This window comes from Lichenostomus cassidix, chromosome 1 (assembly GCF_008360975.1).
Source record: "Lichenostomus cassidix isolate B80296 chromosome 1, HeHo_3.0, whole genome shotgun sequence".
Classification (NCBI taxonomy): Eukaryota; Metazoa; Chordata; class Aves; order Passeriformes; family Meliphagidae; genus Lichenostomus; species Lichenostomus cassidix.
The window spans coordinates 71,600,253-71,619,373 of NC_139479.1; the positions used below are offsets into that span (position 1 = coordinate 71,600,253).

The window sequence follows — 19,121 nt, forward strand, 5'->3', positions numbered from 1 at the left end:
TGTAGTTATCTATTGTTTGAGGACAGCCTTAAAATCTCCAGACAGTAAAGATGCCCAGAGGAATAAAGCTCAAATGTTCTTCTACACATTTACCCTGTTGTCCATTAACTGAGCGGAAGCAGTGGGGGCAAGACAAGTACCAAAAAGTACAGCTGTGAACCAGATTAATCCTGGAGGAGAGGCGACCACCTTTTAATTCCTCCCTATGTTAGCCTTACAGCCAAATGCTATTATGTAATAGCATTTGAACTCCAATAAAGGTAATGTTGAATTGGAATGAAAGAGGTTTTCTTACCAAAAAAAAATTGTATTATCAATGCAGTTGGCTTGTCCCTCCCTGGAAATCAGTCAGCTACACTGAAGATTAATTTAATTCAATATTCTCTTTTACCTATTTTACTTTTTCCTCTAGGGCTGAATAATTTATCGTTAGATTTTCCTGCATCTCAGCTTTTTGCTGAAAAATTCTTTTGCTGAAAAGAATTAATACCATTTTTAAAGCTTCAGTGGTTTTTTCTGTATATCTTCCTTCACTACAAGGACAAAAGCATCACAAGCACATAAAGCTTTTAATAAAGTTTTAAATACACTTGAACAGATGTGAGCAGGGAAAAAATGAGACTATGCCAAGACTACACCCCAGGCCTGACTCAAAACCTTTACTATTCCTATTTTCTCAGATCCTTAGTGAAAGGATCCTGTAGTAGAAAGGATCCTTTAGTAGAAAGATAAACTTGGTCTGTATTACAGTACATGCACATAATATATAGCAAAGTTAAGATTCAAAACATGTATCTTTTTCCCTAATTCTATTTACTTTTTCTACACAAGCTCTAAGGTTTTAATGAACTCCATCGTTAAGTATAAAAAAAAAAAAAGAAAAAATTGTGTTTAACTACTAGTGCAAAGTCATAAGCAAAATCTGTACAGATTTGCTTGCAAATAGCTCCTACCTCTGTAAGACTCAACAACAAAATTACCCATAAAATGTGCAAAATGGGGTAGCTTGTTTTCTAAAATTGGGAGTAGCAAGGATAAACACAAAAACCACGTGGGAATTGTCACAGTCAGAATTTCTAAATGAAAAACTACCAAAAAAGACTTAGACAGTGAAAAAAATAGGTTTAGAATGGAAAACATGGGAAAAAACTCACACCTCAGAACTGGCAAAGGCAAAAGATGCTTTACAACAGAAATACAGTTGTTAGAAACCTGTGAGATTGATTACACTGATCACTGGATGCATTGCTGAGATTTGGGGGAAAAAAACTAAATTGGAACAAAAAAACCCCAACCAACCAACAAAACAAACCCCCAAGCTGAAAAAAAAAACCCCAAAAAACCACCCAAACAAAAAAACAAACCCTCAAAACACCTCCAACAAACAAGCAAACAAAAAAATTCCAGCCAACACCAAAAAAAACCACCAACCCAGTTTGCAGAAAACGCATGTTCAATACTGCTGCAAAATAAGCTCAAGGCTTTGTGGTGGCATGCAGGCACCAAAACTACAGCTGGAATGAAACAGAAGCACTACCAGTATTCAACATGTGTGTCCCTCTTAATTTAGGCTACATCACTCACCTACTAAAAGTCTTCACACTGAAATAAATTATGATCCCATTGCTATATTCAAGGTTTAATTGCTGGAAGAAATAAAAGGCAAAATGCAGGTACCTCTTTAGAGTGACGATAACTACTACAGCTCTTAAGACAGCTAAGTAATACCTGTAGGTCAACTCCACTGATGAGTAAGAGAGTTAAATTTACCATCAATTGCAGAAATTCAGGTGAGGTGTATGACTACTTCAAAAAAAAAAATCAACTCCACTTTAACAAAAGCAGAAACTGGAATTTAAATGCCTTTACCAAGTGTCACTGATAACAAGTGAAATGAAGGTGACAGAAGATTAAAGTCACAGTTATGCACACTTGGAGCAAAAACACAAAAATCAAAAGGAGTCACTGAAATCTGGCTAAAACTACAGTTCCACCACAACAGGGCATTCAAAGCAGACTTCCCAAGTAGGACCAGCATGTGCAACTGCTTCCATATAAAGGATGTAAGCCCAGAAATAAAAAGGAAAAACTTGAAAGACTACTTTGGAGGTAATACTTAACTGAGACATCCTCAAATGTGAACAGATGAACAAAACTTAGGAGACAGTACACTAAGACACGAATATAGGAACAAGAAGAAAGGTGTATCTGCCTCAGCAAAATACTTCTTTCTGCTAGGAAAGCACAGTATCTTAACTAAATTATTTACCTCAATAGGTACCGGGCTACATTTAAAATTCCACATCCCAAGCAGAAGAAAACAGCCTATTAAAGGTATACTATCAATCACTTCCACTCAACAGTGACACCACAGGTGAGAGAATGGGCATGAGACTGCAGAGTAATAACTGAATATTTCAACTACTATTGTGCAGACTGGGGGTGAGAAAACAAAACCAACCCACCACTGAATGATGAGACAAATTTTTACAACACAGCCAACTTCAACCACACAGAGAACTCTCTGAAGGAAAAGCAAATCCTAGCCTAACTCTGAGCAACACAACATAGTTCAATATGTAATTATCCAGATAGCACTCCAGAAAAGCATATTTAAATTCCCTGGGGAATAAAAAAATAATAATAAAAAAACCCTCATTATTTCAACATCTGGCTTCAGAAAGCAAAACCTCAGTGGGAGGAACAGAAATGGAGCAGCTAGAACAAAAAGCTTGAAAGCATGAAGGCTATTTAAAAAAACTTACCGTATTATGCATACAACCAGTCCAGAAGGACTCCAAAAACCCCATAAAGACTACTATCAGGAAGTCCCTGACCTACAAAAGTGCTGGAATTGTACTGGGGGGATGTTTCTTATACATTTCATACACCTTTTGGTTAGAGACAGGCTACTGACCTATGTCAGAGCAATGGTTTGTCTGAAGTCCCAATTCTTGTCAATTTTACTATCAGTAAAATTTTCCTGAGGTAAAAGAGTACCCAAGAAGCCTAAACCAGAAACCACAGAATAAATTCTTTGCAATGATGTTCAGTAAGGAAAAGATCAGGGAAGATCACATCTAAGCTCTCTTTCCAGGGGTCAGGTCAAAGGAAAAATGTTGCATCAAAGTGCTAACACAAGAGGATTTTAGAACAAATCACTAGGGCCATGTGGCAGTCACATAAAACTTCTAAAGACAGTCAGCAATTTTTTATTTCAGTATCTTCAACCAATTACTTAAGCAGAAGGTGAGAACAATTACCCAGACTACAGTCCTATCTCTATCATGAAATAAATTGATAGAAACTACAGCTGAATAAATATGGATATAACATGGATTTTGCAAAGAAAAGGTAATGTCTCACAGGACTACTGCTGAAATCTTTTGAAGGGTTCACATACTTGTGGACCAACCATGATTAAACTGGTATATCGCACTTAGGTCTTCCAAGAGACATTCAAACACTGCACTCACTGAAGACTGCTGTGGAAATTATCTATAATAAATATCTTGAAAAAATATCACGTGTTGTTTGCTGTTATCACAATAAACAATAACAGCAGTTACCAGAGGTGTACCAAAATAAAATGACACAGATCAACATATATAAGTCAGCCAAGGAGACAGTGACTCCTGAAATGAGTGCTTCCTAAACATACAAACTTAGTCACACAGCAGCTGAAAACAGAAACTGATTGTAAAGCAGTGTGGTAGGCAAAATCACATAGGATAGGATAAATTTAAGGTAACGAACAGGGGGGAAAGAATACACGTAACAAGACCCAAGTTGCAACTCTCTCACTCTTTCAAATCAAAGCTATCAATCATCAACTACCAAAGAGGAAAAAAAATTAAGGAATCAAAACAGAACACATTGGTCACTACAAAAAAACCCATACCTTACCAGCATCTTGCTTATCGTGAAATGTTCAGATCACTCACTTTTCAGAAAAAGGGAAAAACAGATGAGCTACGTGAACAATTGATACTCATGGAAAAGACTTCTCATTGAAAGGAAAACAACTCAAGGAAGATCCTAAATCTGAAAGAATTAAAACAAAATGCATAAAAGGTAAGAGTTGCCCAGTGTCTTACAAGAACAAAAACGTGCCAAATACTTAAGTAGCTTTAATAATCTATTGTGCATGAAAACATTTTCTTCTTAATTGTGAGAGTCACTGCTGTAGAAGGCTACAAAGGTTAGAAATGCAACCAGTTCAAACAGTGATTGGGCAAACATGAAATAAATGCACTGATGACTTAAACACAGTGATCCAAAGGCAACTCTACAAAATTCTTAGCCAGCCAGCTGAAAACCAGAATACACCTGCAGAAAAATCAGGCTGTAACTGAAAAGTTTCCATTCCTAGACATCCCTGTTACAAACAGGTTACCCAATTGTCTATTTACCTAGTACAGCAATTACCCTAACCCAGTAGAAGAATAACCTTCTTACATACAAAATAAATATCACTAACCTCATGGACACGCTACCCACCTACCCAAAAAATCTGAATTTGAGCCTAGGCTCTTAGGCTGACTTCAGCCTGGGAATGGTCAACATTTTGGTAAAAGGTTAGAGAGTATCTGAACACATCCTGATGTTCTGCAAGGCTATCCAGTTTTAATGATCAGTTCCTGACCCTGACATTCATTTGACCAAAATATCATTTAATTCCTTAATTCAGCTACTTGCTAAAGTTCCTGCCCTTATTACAGAACAGTATCAGATTACAGAATGTTATCCCTTGACTTTTCCTAAGTCTGATGATCACAAGCCGAGTAAAGACTATCTGTAAAGCAGCTATCAAGAAGCTCTCTAGCTTACTATCTTGCTACAAATCAGGAACACTCATTCCCTACACAACCAGATGCAACCTACATACCACAGTTGTCTTGGGGTATGAACTATCAACCCAGTGGCTGGCTGAATGTATGCCACAGTTCACCCCAAAAACGAAGTACACCACTCCAATTAAAATCACCTTAAAGTAGCACTTTTTCATCGCAATTGAAGCGAACTAGTAGCCCAACTACACCCACGTATAAGAACTGAAAAGTGCTAGAAAAACACAAGTAGCCCAGCATTTTTAAAGGGATGTAATTTAAGTCAGCTTTAAGCTAAACCTGAATGCTGCTACTGCAGTCTCAATTTGGGTATAGTACATACTGCATATGGACAGACTCCTAGCGGTGTGAACAGAACTCCCCTTTAGAGAAAAAGCAGTTGCATTGCCCTTCTGGGTCACCAGACATAAAACTCTTACCACAGGCAACCACATAAGCTGTTTTGGTTTGTGGTTCTTTTCTCCTCCTTATACCCTTCCTGAGGGGTTATTTAGTCATCAGCCTTAGCATTTACGTTCAGCTATGCCTTGGATATATAGTAGCTCTGATTTAGTGTTAACTTTTACATCTCTAACAAGTTTTAACACTTCTGAGAGTCTACCTAGTTACCAGGTCCACAGTCTCATTTGTTATGCCATCATGTGGCACAGCTGTTTCTGCAACCACATATGACCATACAAGACACTTTCCTGCTGGAATCCTTTCTAGCCAGATTGGTTCCCCAAAACAAAAATTTCTGTGCAAGAACACTACAGCTGTACCTGAACATATCAAGGTTGGTACCACAGCTCTAAACTTCAGAACAAAGATCCTTTCAGCAGACAGGACAGCTGTGACAAGCTGATGGCCACAGACTGAAATGCTCTACCCTAACAGCAACTACCACATGAAACACTCCAACATGCATGTGCTAACTGACAACAAAGCAAGCAGCGAGACAGGCTGAATATCAAAACAGGTCAGACTGAATTTTACAACGAGTATATCCACTGGTCACACTGAGTAGTGTACCTGAAAATGAGCAAGGCTTTAAGCAAGCCTCAGATATTATATTAATGCCCAACTATTTCATCACTCTGCCAGTTTCACACACAAATCATGCTAATGAGTTCAACAGGAATACTTGCATATTTTGGGCTAAACTCAAGCGCAAGTATTCAAAACAAAGTAAAACCAGACTGTTAAATTACTATACAAACTAATTAAGGTGTCTTAATAATATTTAACACAAACCCATCAACGTATTTATACTGCTGGTATTTCAGAACACAGGTAAGAGCTTTCAGGAACAGGACAATAAGTTTAGGTTCACAAATCTAAGGTATCTATTTGTCTGAGTACCATCATGACAAAAACCTGGTATAGCTCATTACTTTAGTCTTGAGACACTACTCCAGAATTTATTTTCCAGTAGGTTTGGAGCTGCTTCAAACTAAATTCTTTTCCTTGATTTTGAAAGAAGTTGTATGGATTGAAGAAATTAGCTTACTAAAAGTCATTATGTAACACTCAAAATGTGTTTGTTACGCAGATTTCAGGGAATTCAACAGGAAAGCATATGCAAATACCTGTAATCCAGCAGAGACAGCAACTAAGAACAGTCAAAGGGTAGGATCTACTTAGTGCAAGAAACACTTTGAAGCAAGACAATAAATTTTGGTTTTATTCACAAGAGTAACTATTTACACACGACTAAAGCTTACTAAAAATGTGCAAAGCTCTGTATCTTCTGAGCATCTTAACTGCACTGCAGACACCACTGTTACATGTGAATGCTAACATCTGTTTTCCAACTGATGCTTCCAGGAATATTTGAATAATTTTACTTAAGACAGCCTCTTCCTTGAGTCTTCTTACTCAATGAATGCTAAGAAATGCTTCCTTGCATGCACCAACAGAATCAAAATTCAGAGTCAACCTCAAACTTAATTCTATGCAAGGGTAGCCAAACCAAGGACCAGTAATTCCCAAGATTACTCATCAAACAATGAGCAGCACTTGGCACAGGAATTCATGGCAAATCAAAGTCATAATGATGACCAACAGTGTTTCAGGACAGCCATACTAACATGCATCTCCCCCTTATACACACATGTCCAATGTATTTCATGGCTGCTAAATCTTAGAAAGACATTGGTCAGCAAGACCACGGCACCACTTCTAGCCTTAAAAGCCACTACAAGTAATGCAATAGACAGTAAATTTTATCTCTCCACTACTCAAGCAGCAAGATGCTTAAGGATGTCCTTTATTATAAATGGAATAGAAAGGTGAAACAAGACAAAGAAACAAAGGATCCATAATAAATGCTTATCTATTACTTACATCTAAATGTGTATCTAGTTCCAGAAAATAGGCAACAGCAGACAACAGCAACAGGCTTGAAAGACAGCTAAGTGGAAATAGAAACAGTAGAGAAACACTACGCTGAAGATATGAAAACAGGAAAAGGACAAGTAAAATGCTTAGAAATAAATAGAAAGTGGCACTAACACAGCATGCAAAGAGGTCAAATTGTCATTTGATGGATCTTAACTTTAAAAAATGTAACACTTAATAGGACAAATACTGAATAGCTAGGTCAGAAACAGACCCAGGAACAGTAAATTTATTTATATGTCTGACCTGGGCAATAGAACACAGGCCATTGGTAAGTGTCAGTGGGTCACAGCACACATTTCAAACACATGCTTGACACTTGCTCCACAGGGAGAAATGAAGATTAATTGAGAATTCAAATCTATGAAGTCCCCAGCTTTTGCTGGCATTTCAAGAGCATCCAGTATACACAAATAGTATACAATCTTTCGAATTTGTCAAGTTACAAGAAAATGGGTGTACAGCCAATCATATATAAACCAAGCAAATCTGAACAAACAACTAGAGACAGGAAAGAAGAGAAATCTCAAGAGCAAGAATTTTCCAGTGTTTGATTATCTTAGCTATTCATAATTTTCCCCTTGTTGCTATTTATGCTCATTACCTGCCATTCTATCAACAGGCATCTCTGAGAAGAGCTTGGCTTAGTCTTCTCCGTATTTTCCCCCTAATTAACTGAAAAGAGCAGTAACCTGTCCCTTCAGCCTTCTCTTTAGACTGAACACATCCTCTCAGGTTTTCCTTCTTGTTGTGTTCCAACCCTCTATGCTGATGGCCTTACACTGGGCTTACTCCAGTATATCCATATCTTCACTAGGACAGAGTCTAACCAAAACCAGACTAAACACTGTAGATGTTCTCCCAGTGTCAAACAGCAGGGAACAATCACTTCCCTTAAACTGCTGGCTAGTCTTGCTTAATTCAGTCCACTATGCTGATTACATTCATCCTGCTAGAGTGCATTATTCACGTTCAACTTGCTGTCCACCAGGACTAGCCAAAGCTATCTTCTATCCTATCAGTGCCTACACTGTACTATTCCCAAACATTCTGGAAATGAGGACACTAACTATCAACATGGACTTTTAACATTATTCTTCATTAGTGCATCTTAATTAGTTGCATATTTTTAATTTTGTGCTAAACTAGTATTCAGTCTACACTCCTATATGTACCACCCATGAGCAAGTAACCTGCACGGATAACTGGTATCCACCATGCCTAATGGTACACCACTTCCTAGTGCCTGAGTGCATGAACCTTTTTGACTAAAATACTTTATTTTTACACGTGCTTAGAAAGAGGAAAAACTGTCATGCCATAGTTCATAAATGAACAAGTTTGTAGACAGATCACTTTCTTTGCCTTTAGCATAACTAACATCAGCCAATAGCTTAAACCAGATTTTTCATCCCTGAAAAATAATCAAGTATTGGCTAACAACCTAGTATTTTGGGCCTGGGTATGGAAAAGCTTCTTCAACATGATTTACCTGCACTGATTAGCATTCAATTAATCTAGTAGCTCAGAACAAAGAGAACTGGATTTAAAAGAGTACATTAATGTTATGCTACATATGGCAGGGAAACCCATGTAGACTATGACCAAATAAACAGACAATGAAGCTACAGTATAACAAAGGAAAGAAAAAATTATCACCACAAACAAAATGAGATATAAAAGGAAGTGGGAGAAAATAAAAAGAAAACACAGCCACAAAATAGTTCAAGTTCTAATGAGGTAAGGTTGATGGGAAATGGGATCCAAGCCAAGAACTGATACAGTCAGCAAGGCAAGTATGATAGGTTTTCACAGCTGCACTGGCTGGCTGGCTGCAAGTTACACTATGCAATCAAGACTCCAGGTTATCAAACTATTTTGAAAATGAAAAAGGTAGTTTTATTCTTAAATAAGATGCATACTGTATTTGCTAAGGCCACAATACTGTGGTTTTGCATTTCTACTCCTTTCTTCCTTTCTCCCTGGCTGTTCAAGGATTCTAACAGCCAGTCCATCATGGGAGCTAATATGGTAGAAAGCTGAAACACAAAAAGACAAGAGCAAATACTCTACACCTACATAGCTCCTCACCCCAAAATTTCATTGTGATGACTCACAGGCCTAAATTGACTCCCAAAATTAAAAACATAAAACAATCAAAAAAGCCAGAAAAGGCTGGTGTAAGTACAAACAGGAAAGGACAATGACAAACATAAGTTGACAAACATTGTCCAAACATACAACCAAGGATATAAACCTTAAATTTAAACCCATGAAAAATATAAAAGGTAATATTTGCTTTAAGCCAGTATTTTGTCTTTTGAGTCCAAGTCTGCATCTCGAAGTATATTCTGAGCCTTTAAAAAAAAAATCTATTCATTTTCCTAGTAGGGAGCTTTTCAAATTCCTCCATAAACTTTTGCCTAAAAGGAAAAAAGTGATGCCTCAGTAACTTATTCAAACTCCTGGTTATTGCACTTGCTGAAGGGCTACACACTGTTCCCTCCCTGATTTTGTATTGCTCTGGCAATAACTGACACTGAGAACTTAGGCCTTTAACACTGGGGATGGAAAGGGAGATGGAGGAAGCACACCCTGTTATCTAATATGTTAGTTGGTGCACAGTCTCTCCTAGGTCAGGATTAAGTCACACTCTCATCTATTCTCTTTAATTGAGGAATACACTGAGTTTCTGAAGTCTGTTAATAGAAAGCATGATTTCCACTCCTTCTGAAGTCATTCCTGTGTATCTTCTCCAAATTTTATGGTTCTTTTAAATTATTTTAAAAAGCTGAATTTAGTTTAGATTATCAGTACTATATACAGTATTAATCAGACCACCTCAGTATTTCTATTTGTTAATTCTTTTGATAGACATATACATAATGATGGTCAAACACACTGATGATGGCAAATATCCAACTTTTGCTTCTGGTAAAAAACAAATAGCCTTTGCTGCACTCTCCATTTTCCTTTATTTCTAAATTGCGATTTTTTAAAATTATTATTATTATTATTATATGGATGACAAAGGACTTCTTACCTGGCCTCTCTAGATACTACCTGGCTTCTTTAATGAGGCACCACCTACCAGAACAAAACCTCATTTTCTGAATGCACATTTTTTTTCAAAAAACACAACCACCCTCACAAACAAAACTACTACTCCTAACAATAATTATTATTACAATAAATAATACCCCAAACATGCACACAGAAACACTAGTTATAAATTCAAAAGATATCTGGTAAATTCTTTCAGCTTAAACATTTATAGATTGGTATATTAATGATCAATTGGTGCTCCAACAAAATGATGGAATTATTTCAGGTATAACAGAACACTAAGTCTTCTTCCCCTTTCCACACACACATACACAAAAAGAAGACACCAAGACCACACCCATAGATCACAACTGTTATCAGACTCCCAGGAGCCAAAGCTGCAGACTACATCATGCTAGCCACTGTGCAAACACAGAGTACAACTGCTCAAAGAGCAAACAATCTAAACATAACGGGCAACAGATGGAGAGAGACAAAAATGAGAATACAAGGAAACAGCACCACCATAAACAAAGGTTACAATTAGTTCTTGTTCTAAGGATGGTGTGTTTGAGTCCTAGGGTGACAGGAAAGGTGGTGGTTTGGGTTTGTTTTCAGTAGGCTTTATTTCCTAAAGCCAGCTTCTTTTGCATTCACAGCTTGCAACTAGGTTGCTTGTAAGGGTGCACACACAGGACTTCTCCAAGCATGAGGAGCATCACAGGAGAATCAATGAAACTGTTTAACTGCCCAGGGAGTTGTGCTGCTCCTAAACAGCACTTACAATATCACTAACAACAAAGACAGATAGCATCCTTCACAGTTAAATCCCAACTTTAAAGGTAAGTAAAACATGTTAGTTTTACAGCCGTAAAATACAAGATGCAGAAAGACCAGACAGTCAAAAGAAAAGTCCAGGAAAGCACTCTGGTATAGATTCCGAATCGGTATCAGTGGAGCAGGATCGTTCTTAGCACATCCACTAAGAAAAATTGTTACCACAAGATACAGACATCAAATGCATGGTATTAGATGTACTCGTGATTCATTAACACAACCAAATAACAAACATTTAATTGCTGATTAACAGTTAAGAGACCACTTACTATGTGGGAGAAATCTACAGTCTGTTAGAAGAGTCGTGTGCTGTGCCTGAAACCAGGGCTAGATTATGGGCTTGAACCAAAGATCTCATGACAACGTTGTCTACAAGCAACAGCACGGAGTTTTCCTTTGCAACAGTAGCCTCAGCTAAAGGTCAGACATCCACAAAGAGAAGTCAAAAGCACACACAGAGATTTAGCTGGCTTAGAGGGCAGCAAGTCTGGAAGAGAGAGACTTGAAGGTCATCCATACATGGATGACAGCTGAGTTTATGAATGAAATTAACAAAATAACTTTTAGAGAAATATGAGGTATTACTAGGAGTATATACCAAGCTGGAAAGATCTTAGATCTTATATAGATCTAAAGAAAAGGAACTCCAAAAAGAGGCAAGGCTTTCACCAAGGTTACTTTCAAGGAGAGAGGAAAACAAAAGGCAAAAGGAAAAGAGGCATAGCTGCCTTACGAGTTAACTCAAATGAATGAACTTTTTTCAATATCCACTATGGGTGCATTGCACAGAAGAGCCTGAAGAAACATAAAATGTCAATACACTTCCAACAGAAGTCTGCAGGAGGAAAGAGGTTCATGTTTCTTGAACTGACTATGAGCTGCAAGCAGCCCTCAATCAGTAAAATCTGTCATAACCCACAGAATTCCATGCGCATGATTTTCTATCTTCTTCCAGTGCCATCTTTCACAACAGAAGATTAGAGGAAACTGCATGTAGAAACCAACATAAACTCTTCTGTAATGCCACTGATTTCTAATAGTCTGGCCCAGCAAAAGTTGCATCAGTAGCCCTGGTACAAGTATCTAAGCAGCTGTTGTCCCATCAGTTAACAGCATGGCCCAAGCATACATCACTACTTTATACAAACGATTCCATGAGGGAAAGGTGGAGCTGAGATGACATCATGCTCAGCATGGGCTGGTGTTAAAACTGATGAGTAGGGACCATGCCTCAAAAGATTTCTGTATTGAGCACTAAGTACACAAATGTAGGTATTACAGTCTTTGGAAGCTACGGTGATGCTAACTGAAGGATTCTGATAGTCTTGTAAGGGTTAAAGAAGCTGTACAATAAAGTTCATAAACCATCTATGTAATGAAATAACATACCACATGTTAAAGTTTTTAGAGACCCAAACCACCAAACATCACTAAGTAGTCTCATCTCAGACAAACTTTAAAAAAGCAAACAGACCCATCAAAGTCCTGCTGCACTACTGACACTGAGTATGGCTGGCTAGATCACTGACAATGCCTGAGTGTTTCAAACCAGTGCTGCAGCTACTCTGTTCAGATCACTGAATGCTAGCTTCTGCACCCCACCTCTGTGATGGATCCCTGCTACCCCTATCATTATTCTCTAATAGCTGTCCTTTAAAGGACAGTCACTGATGTCATCTATTGCAACTGTTGATGTTTTCATACATGGATACATACAATCAAACTCTTTGTGTGTGTGTGTCCTATTGAACTCTAGTGATATTGAGTTTCACAGAATAAATAAAAAATTGGTAACTTCTAGAAGTTCATGGAAAAGAAAAGCTTTCAATTGTCAAAATCATTTAAGTATAAATAAGTGGCATTGAAATCACGGAATCATGTAGGTTGGAAAAGACACAATCCAGTCCAACCATTAAATTGGCATCACCATGTTCACCACTAAACAAAATCCTTAAGTTCCACATCTACACATCTTTTAATTACTTACAGGGATGACAACTCCACCAATTTCCTGGGCAGCCTGTTTCTACACTCGACACCCCTTCCAGCAAAAACGTTTTCCCAAATATCCAATCTAAACCTCCCCTGGCACAACTTGAGGCCATCTTGTTCTGTCACCTGTTACCTGGGAGAAGAGACCAACCCCCATCTGGCTACACTCTCATTTCAGGCAGATGCAAAGAGTGATAAGTTCCCCCTAAGCCTCCTTCTCTCCACCAGCTCCCTCAGCTGCTCCTCACAGGACTTGTGCTCCAGACCCTTCCCAGCTCCCTTTCCCTTCTCTGGACACACTCCAGCCCCTCAATGTCTTTCTTGCAGTGAGGCCCAGAACTGAACACAGGATTTGAGGTGTGGCCTCAGCAGTGCCGAGTACAGGGGGACAATCCCTGCCCTGGTCCTGCTGGCCACACCATTGCTGATCCAGGCCAGGATGCCATTGGCCTTCTTGGGCCAACAGGCACACCTTGCCTCATATTCAACCAAGCCAACCAGAGCAACAAAGAATGCTCCTTAGCCATCTGAGTAGGAGGTAATGGATGGAGATTCACGTGACAGCAAAGACACAGAGCTTGTTGATGCATTAGAAACCACAGAAACACCTGAGAATAGTCACACAGGAATCACCACAACCTCTCTCCCAGAATGGGTGGCAGAATGAATCGTCCCAATTAAGCACATTTACACCAATGCATACAGCACGAGCAACAAACAGCAGGAGCTGGAATCCATTGTGCAGCTGGAAAACTATGACATAAAAATCAATAAAGTGAAAGTGCTAACTGAAGAGGCCATAAAATGCAACAGCATTCCAGAAGCCTCACACTTCTTCCTTCTACCTAAAATTTCTCTTAAAAGTACAAAACACTATCAGACAAACTTGCAAATCTTGATCCAAAGTGAAGAACACAAATAGTAGCATCTAAATTGAGTAGATCATTCATACATCAAGTTAGCATCTACTGCCAGCCATGCTTTCCAGCAGCGCATAGGGCAGGCTATAAACATGAAAGAAAAGCTTAGTTTCATCCAAACTTTAATGTGCAAGAAACCCAGTTAGCCACACAGAGCATTCAACAACTAAGATTAAATCACTGAATCAAAGTTAAGAAGTTGAAAAGGAAACACCTTCTACTGTGGAGTTAAACACAACCATTTCAGTGGACATAAAACTCCTGCAATATATGGGGCTTTTAAGACCCTCCTGAGGTAAGTATTGCCTCAAGGTTCCCAGATGGGACACCTTAGTAGTCTTTTGAACTCTTATGAACTTCAAATTTCAATCCCTTTCCATAGATCAGTTGAGTTCATTGTTATTTGTGATGAAAAAATAAATAAAAAATAAAAAAATAATAATAAAGTACTAAGAAATTAATAAATTCACTCTTCAGGGAACAGTGAATTTTCCATTGGTAACAATTCTTGATACAAGTTCTTCACAGAACTGCTTTTGTTGCAGGGCATATCAATTGGTTACAAACTCAAACAACGTGGCAGAACTTCACTAATTCTGTATTTAGTCCTCAAAACCAAAATGAAAACTTCTCTAACAACACAAGACTATTCATGATGCCACTGGACCAAAAAAAAACCCAAAACCAAAACCAAAAAAAACTCAGCAAAAATCTGACAGATGGTTGCACTAGTTTTGGTCCCACATCCCTCTGTATACTTGAACAAGCTCTATAGAAGACAAAGAAACTTGCTTTCGCTTTTTCATTGCTACTTTGACATTCTTGCTGATGCAAATCTCTCTTAGCATGTTATTACAGGGTAAGCAACAGTAGAATGCAATCATGTATTTGAGGTCAAAGAGGATTAATAACAATATAAAGCAAATTTAGTAGACAATAAAGTGAATTTATTGCTCCAATTAAGACAGTCTACTAAAACAAGTTATTTACTTTAACCACCTAATAACGTGGCTGAGGAGTTTGGTTCCTAGAGATGACCTTGCAGCACTAAGCACTGAATATATTCCCCCGAGAACAGCATGGTCCTGTCACATGCCATAAGAAGGCTGTACCACCATCATCACAGCTGGAGGAGGACAATGTGCCACGTACCACGCTTTTGTGCAAGACGTTTACTGAATCTTAGCTATATGGCTGTTCTTGGCAGTATTCTCATCTTTTCATAAGCAGCCACACAAAGCTGCAATATTTTTTGCCAAACCAGCTCCAGTACACAACAGCCTCCCTCCTTCCAAAGCATTATTTGCCTTGATTGCTCCTAGAAGTCACTTTTTTTGACATGAAGGATCATCAGATAAAACAGAACAGCTGTTAGACTGGAATGCATAATAAATCAGAAGTGAAATTAGATGGCAACCTTACATCTAAGACATGGTAAGAGTTAAAAAATAACAATTAAAATTTTTAAACTGCATTAGCAACTCAAGGTTTAGAACAGACTTCTTTATTAATGACAACATGTCATGCAAACTCGTAAGAGTCTTTGATGTGCCTCGTAATTTTAGATGCTCCGAATAAATCCGGATCTGATGCCTTCCCCCTAAGCAGCAAGGTTTTGCAGCGAACCACTCATTCTTTGTATATGCAAGCCACCAAAAAGTGACAAAGAAAGTTGCAAGCCTTGCAAATCTGAAAAACCTACCACATAAAACGGCAAGGAATAAAGGGGGGAAAAAATTCAAGACACGACTGCTGGGGAAGACTGCACCACCTGAATCCGCGCTGCACCCAAGCGAGGCACCCAGAGCGCAAGCCAGGCGCTGCTGCCTTTTTGTTTTGTTCTCGGGCTGCACGTTCCCAGCGGAGCGGAGCGCCGCGCTGCCCGCCGGCGCCTCTGGCGGCACAGGCCGCGCACCGCGCCCGGCCCGCCGCGGCTCCCGAGCCTCCCTCTCCCCGGGCGCCCACTGCCTCACTTGCTCCTTCACGGCACTACCTGGCCATTTCGGAATCCCCCGTGCAGCTGAAACACAGCCCCGTTATTAACAACGGCAGAAACTAGAGTCAAGTTACATGCTAGCCCTACCCACAGGGATTGGCAATCGGCCTCGCCTTAGCCAACCTAACACCCAACAGAGATCAAAATCTGCCCTGAAAATCCCACACAGACAAAACACCAAATACGCTCGCTGTTGAGAACCTTTAGGTTTCCCCAGCGTCCACCAGCTTTTTGGGGAAGGGGCAAAACGGATGGCTCAGAAGCCCAGCCAAGGCACCCAACAAATCCATTCAAACAAATCTCCGGGTGCTTGAGAGAACACCAGAGAACCAATCTGAGTGCACAAAGAGACGATGGACTATGCTTTTCCATCACAAACTGCTGGGTGATTTTAAATCTCCCACGCCTCTTCTTAGCTTCGAGATGACACGCAGGACATGGGATTCGAGCAACGGGGGGAGAAAAAAAAATCCAAGATGGCCGAAGGTGTCTTGTCACGGATTTCCATACACGCTCCAGAACTCTAGAGGGCACCCGAAATATGCCCTCCTCCTCCTCCCTCCGGAGCCGGGTAACGCGAGCAGCGGCCGCAGCCCGTCTCTGCCTGCCGGAGTTGGTATTGCAGGAGCGATGTCTGCAGCAGCAGCGCCCACCCCGAGGAGGAGCCGCCTCACAGCCATTACTGGGGCTTCGCCCCAGGGCAGCAGCTGCTGGACCCAGGAATTTCCCCACCCAGCCCTGGAGGGACCTCATTCCACGCCTGCCCCCGGGAGAATATGGGGCGGGGGGAATGGTTCAAGCGCTGCCTAAGCAGGTCTAGCAATGGCAGGAAGAGATACACGAATAGCACTCACAATGGAGCTCCCTCTCCTTGTTGGTCTCTGCCAAGGCTGCACCAAACTGGGCTGGAGCCTAAGGGAAAGACACGGGGTTAACACGGGGCAGCGCAGGACACGCAGCGCCCCCAACGAGCGTTTCCTTCGCCTGGCCAGGGCAGGTACTGCCTGCATCACTCACCCCTTCCCTTTAATCCCAACCCTTCAAATAAGTAAATAAATAAATAACTAAATAAATTAATTAATTCACTGCCCTTCCCGGGGGCGGTAGGGGTACTCCTCGCAGCACACCCACGCTCTTGTCCCCGCTGAAGGAAGAAGGGACAAGGAGCCCTCCCCGGGCGCCGCCGCACCGGGGGCTTCTACGCGCGAGTGCGGGAGACAGAGGCAGCAGCGGCACCCACGGCGGGGAGCAGCGGGTGTTACCTGCGAACTTGCCCTGTCAGCCCTGAAGCGGCGCCCGCGGGGCCCTCAGCGGCAGCGCCCCGGCACCGGGCGAGCGCCCGCGCCCCTCGCCCGCCTGCGCGGCAGTTGCCCCCGGTCTCGGGTTTGCCCCCCTGCAGTCGGCCGGCAGCACTGCCGCCTCCTGTCCGCCATTAGAGGGACCCAGCCGAACAATACGGGAGGGGAGCAGCGGCGGCGGCAGGAGCCGCGGAGCGCCGGGCAGGGGAGGGGAGAGGAGGGGAGGGAGGGACCCGCGGGGGGGCGGCGAGGGCGGTGGGTGGGAGAGGCACCGGGGCAGAACAACAGCCGAGGGCCCGGCGGGGAAGGGAGGGAGAGAGTTAAAATAGGAGGCGCTAGAGCAGACCCGGCCCTTCCCCCAAATGCCCCTGCCCCCCCTTCGGAGCTGCCCCCGAGCGCCCCCCATTTACCCCCGCCGCCCCCCTCCGTGCCGCGATGGTTACCCGCGGGACTGCCCCCGGTGCCGCCCGCGCCCCCACCGCCAGAGGTAACGGCGCGGCGGCGGTGGCACCGCAGGGTACTTCGCCCGGGTAGCTGGGAGGCACGGCGGCTGCTCTCCCATCCCCGCCCTGGGGGCAGCTGAGCGCCGCCAGCCCCCCGCCAGCCCGCCCCGGTGAGGCGCAGCGCCCCGCGCCCCCGCCTTACCCGGCTCCCCACCGCCTGCGGGCACGGACCCCCCCGCGGGAGACGCACGCACTCTGCGCTACTCCTCCAGCGCCTCAACTCTAACTCGGTCCAGTCCCGGGCGAAGCGCAGCTGCTGGCGAAGGGGAGGAGGAACCGGGCCAAGCGAGCTCGGGGAGATCCGCCTCCCTGCCCCGGCATTGGCTTTCCCAGAGGGCGGGCTCTGGCGCTGGGCTAGCCGAGTGGGTGCGCCGCCCATCCATCAGAGCCGCCCGCAGCCGGTTGACCCTATAAACTGCCAATCTTCCTCCTGGCCATGCTTGGGGTTCTTCCCACTTTGATCCATCAGGTTTGAGGAACCCGGATCGCTGCCCACCGACCGGCTCGTTACCCGTGCCCGAAGGTTGCGCTGGCGCTCCCCGCGCCGCTCTTTGATAGCGGCAACTTGCAGAAGTTCTTGGTGGCGCTGAGCTGACTGCGCCTTGCCGGTCGCGGGCAGGGTGCGCTGGCCGTCCGGGCCGTGCGCTCGGTCCCTGCGGGCGCCACCGCTCCGGCCGTGGGGCGCGGGCTCGCCTCTCCCGCTCCGTTCCCCGCTGCCGAGCCATAAGGGCTCGCAGTGGTCTTCCGAGGGGTGCCACTCCGCTGCTTCCCTTCCCTCACCAGGGCTTTGAACCTGGGGCCATTCCCCTGATGGACAGAGCCTGGGTAATCGAAGCGCTCCCAGAGGGAAAAAGGAGAGCTCACGTCTCCCAAGGAGGGCGCCTGGCCCGCGTCCCCACAGCCTGCCCCGGCGAGCAGCGCCTCCTCAGCCGAGGACGCCTTGCTGCCCCCGCCCGCCGCGGGGGAGGGCGCCATATCAGCCGCCGACATGGCTCCTGGAGGAGCTGCTGGTGGTGCTGGTGGTGGTGGCAGTGGTGGTGGCGTCCTCCATTTTGTCGGAAGCCGCTGCGGGGAGCTTGGGACCAATTCGAACCAACGTGAGGCGCCGCGGGGCGTCCATTTGAAGAGCCCCCGTGTGGCTTCCCGGCGGGAAAAGGAGCCGGGTGCCCCCGGCAGTGCCGCGGGGTGGGGACGAGTGCTCTGGCCAAGGGCCGGGAGCCAACTCCCCGCCCGCCCTCTGCCAAAATGGAGGATGCGCGCTTCCCTTGCGCGGCTCCTTCTCCCGCGCTGGCCATGGCACC

At 43.2% G+C, this 19,121-nt stretch overlaps 1 protein-coding gene across 11 annotated transcripts in view; it reads right to left on the reverse strand.

Annotated features, from left to right (window-relative positions):
• ZMYM2 (zinc finger MYM-type containing 2) overlaps positions 1-18,431 on the reverse strand; it is an 86,365-nt gene extending 67,934 nt beyond the window's left edge. For 2 of the 11 annotated variants that reach the window (XM_085063393.1, XM_085063370.1), the window contains exon 1: positions 17,963-18,431. The gene's annotated coding sequence lies outside the window, so the exon portion shown is untranslated. Of the gene's footprint in view, positions 1-3,901; positions 4,045-10,272; positions 10,292-16,873; positions 16,932-17,962 lie in introns of those variants that run through there. The other 9 variants (XM_085063422.1, XM_085063341.1, XM_085063408.1 and 6 more) reach the window with 7 other exon arrangements.
• Between the last annotated feature and the right edge of the window lie 690 nt (positions 18,432-19,121).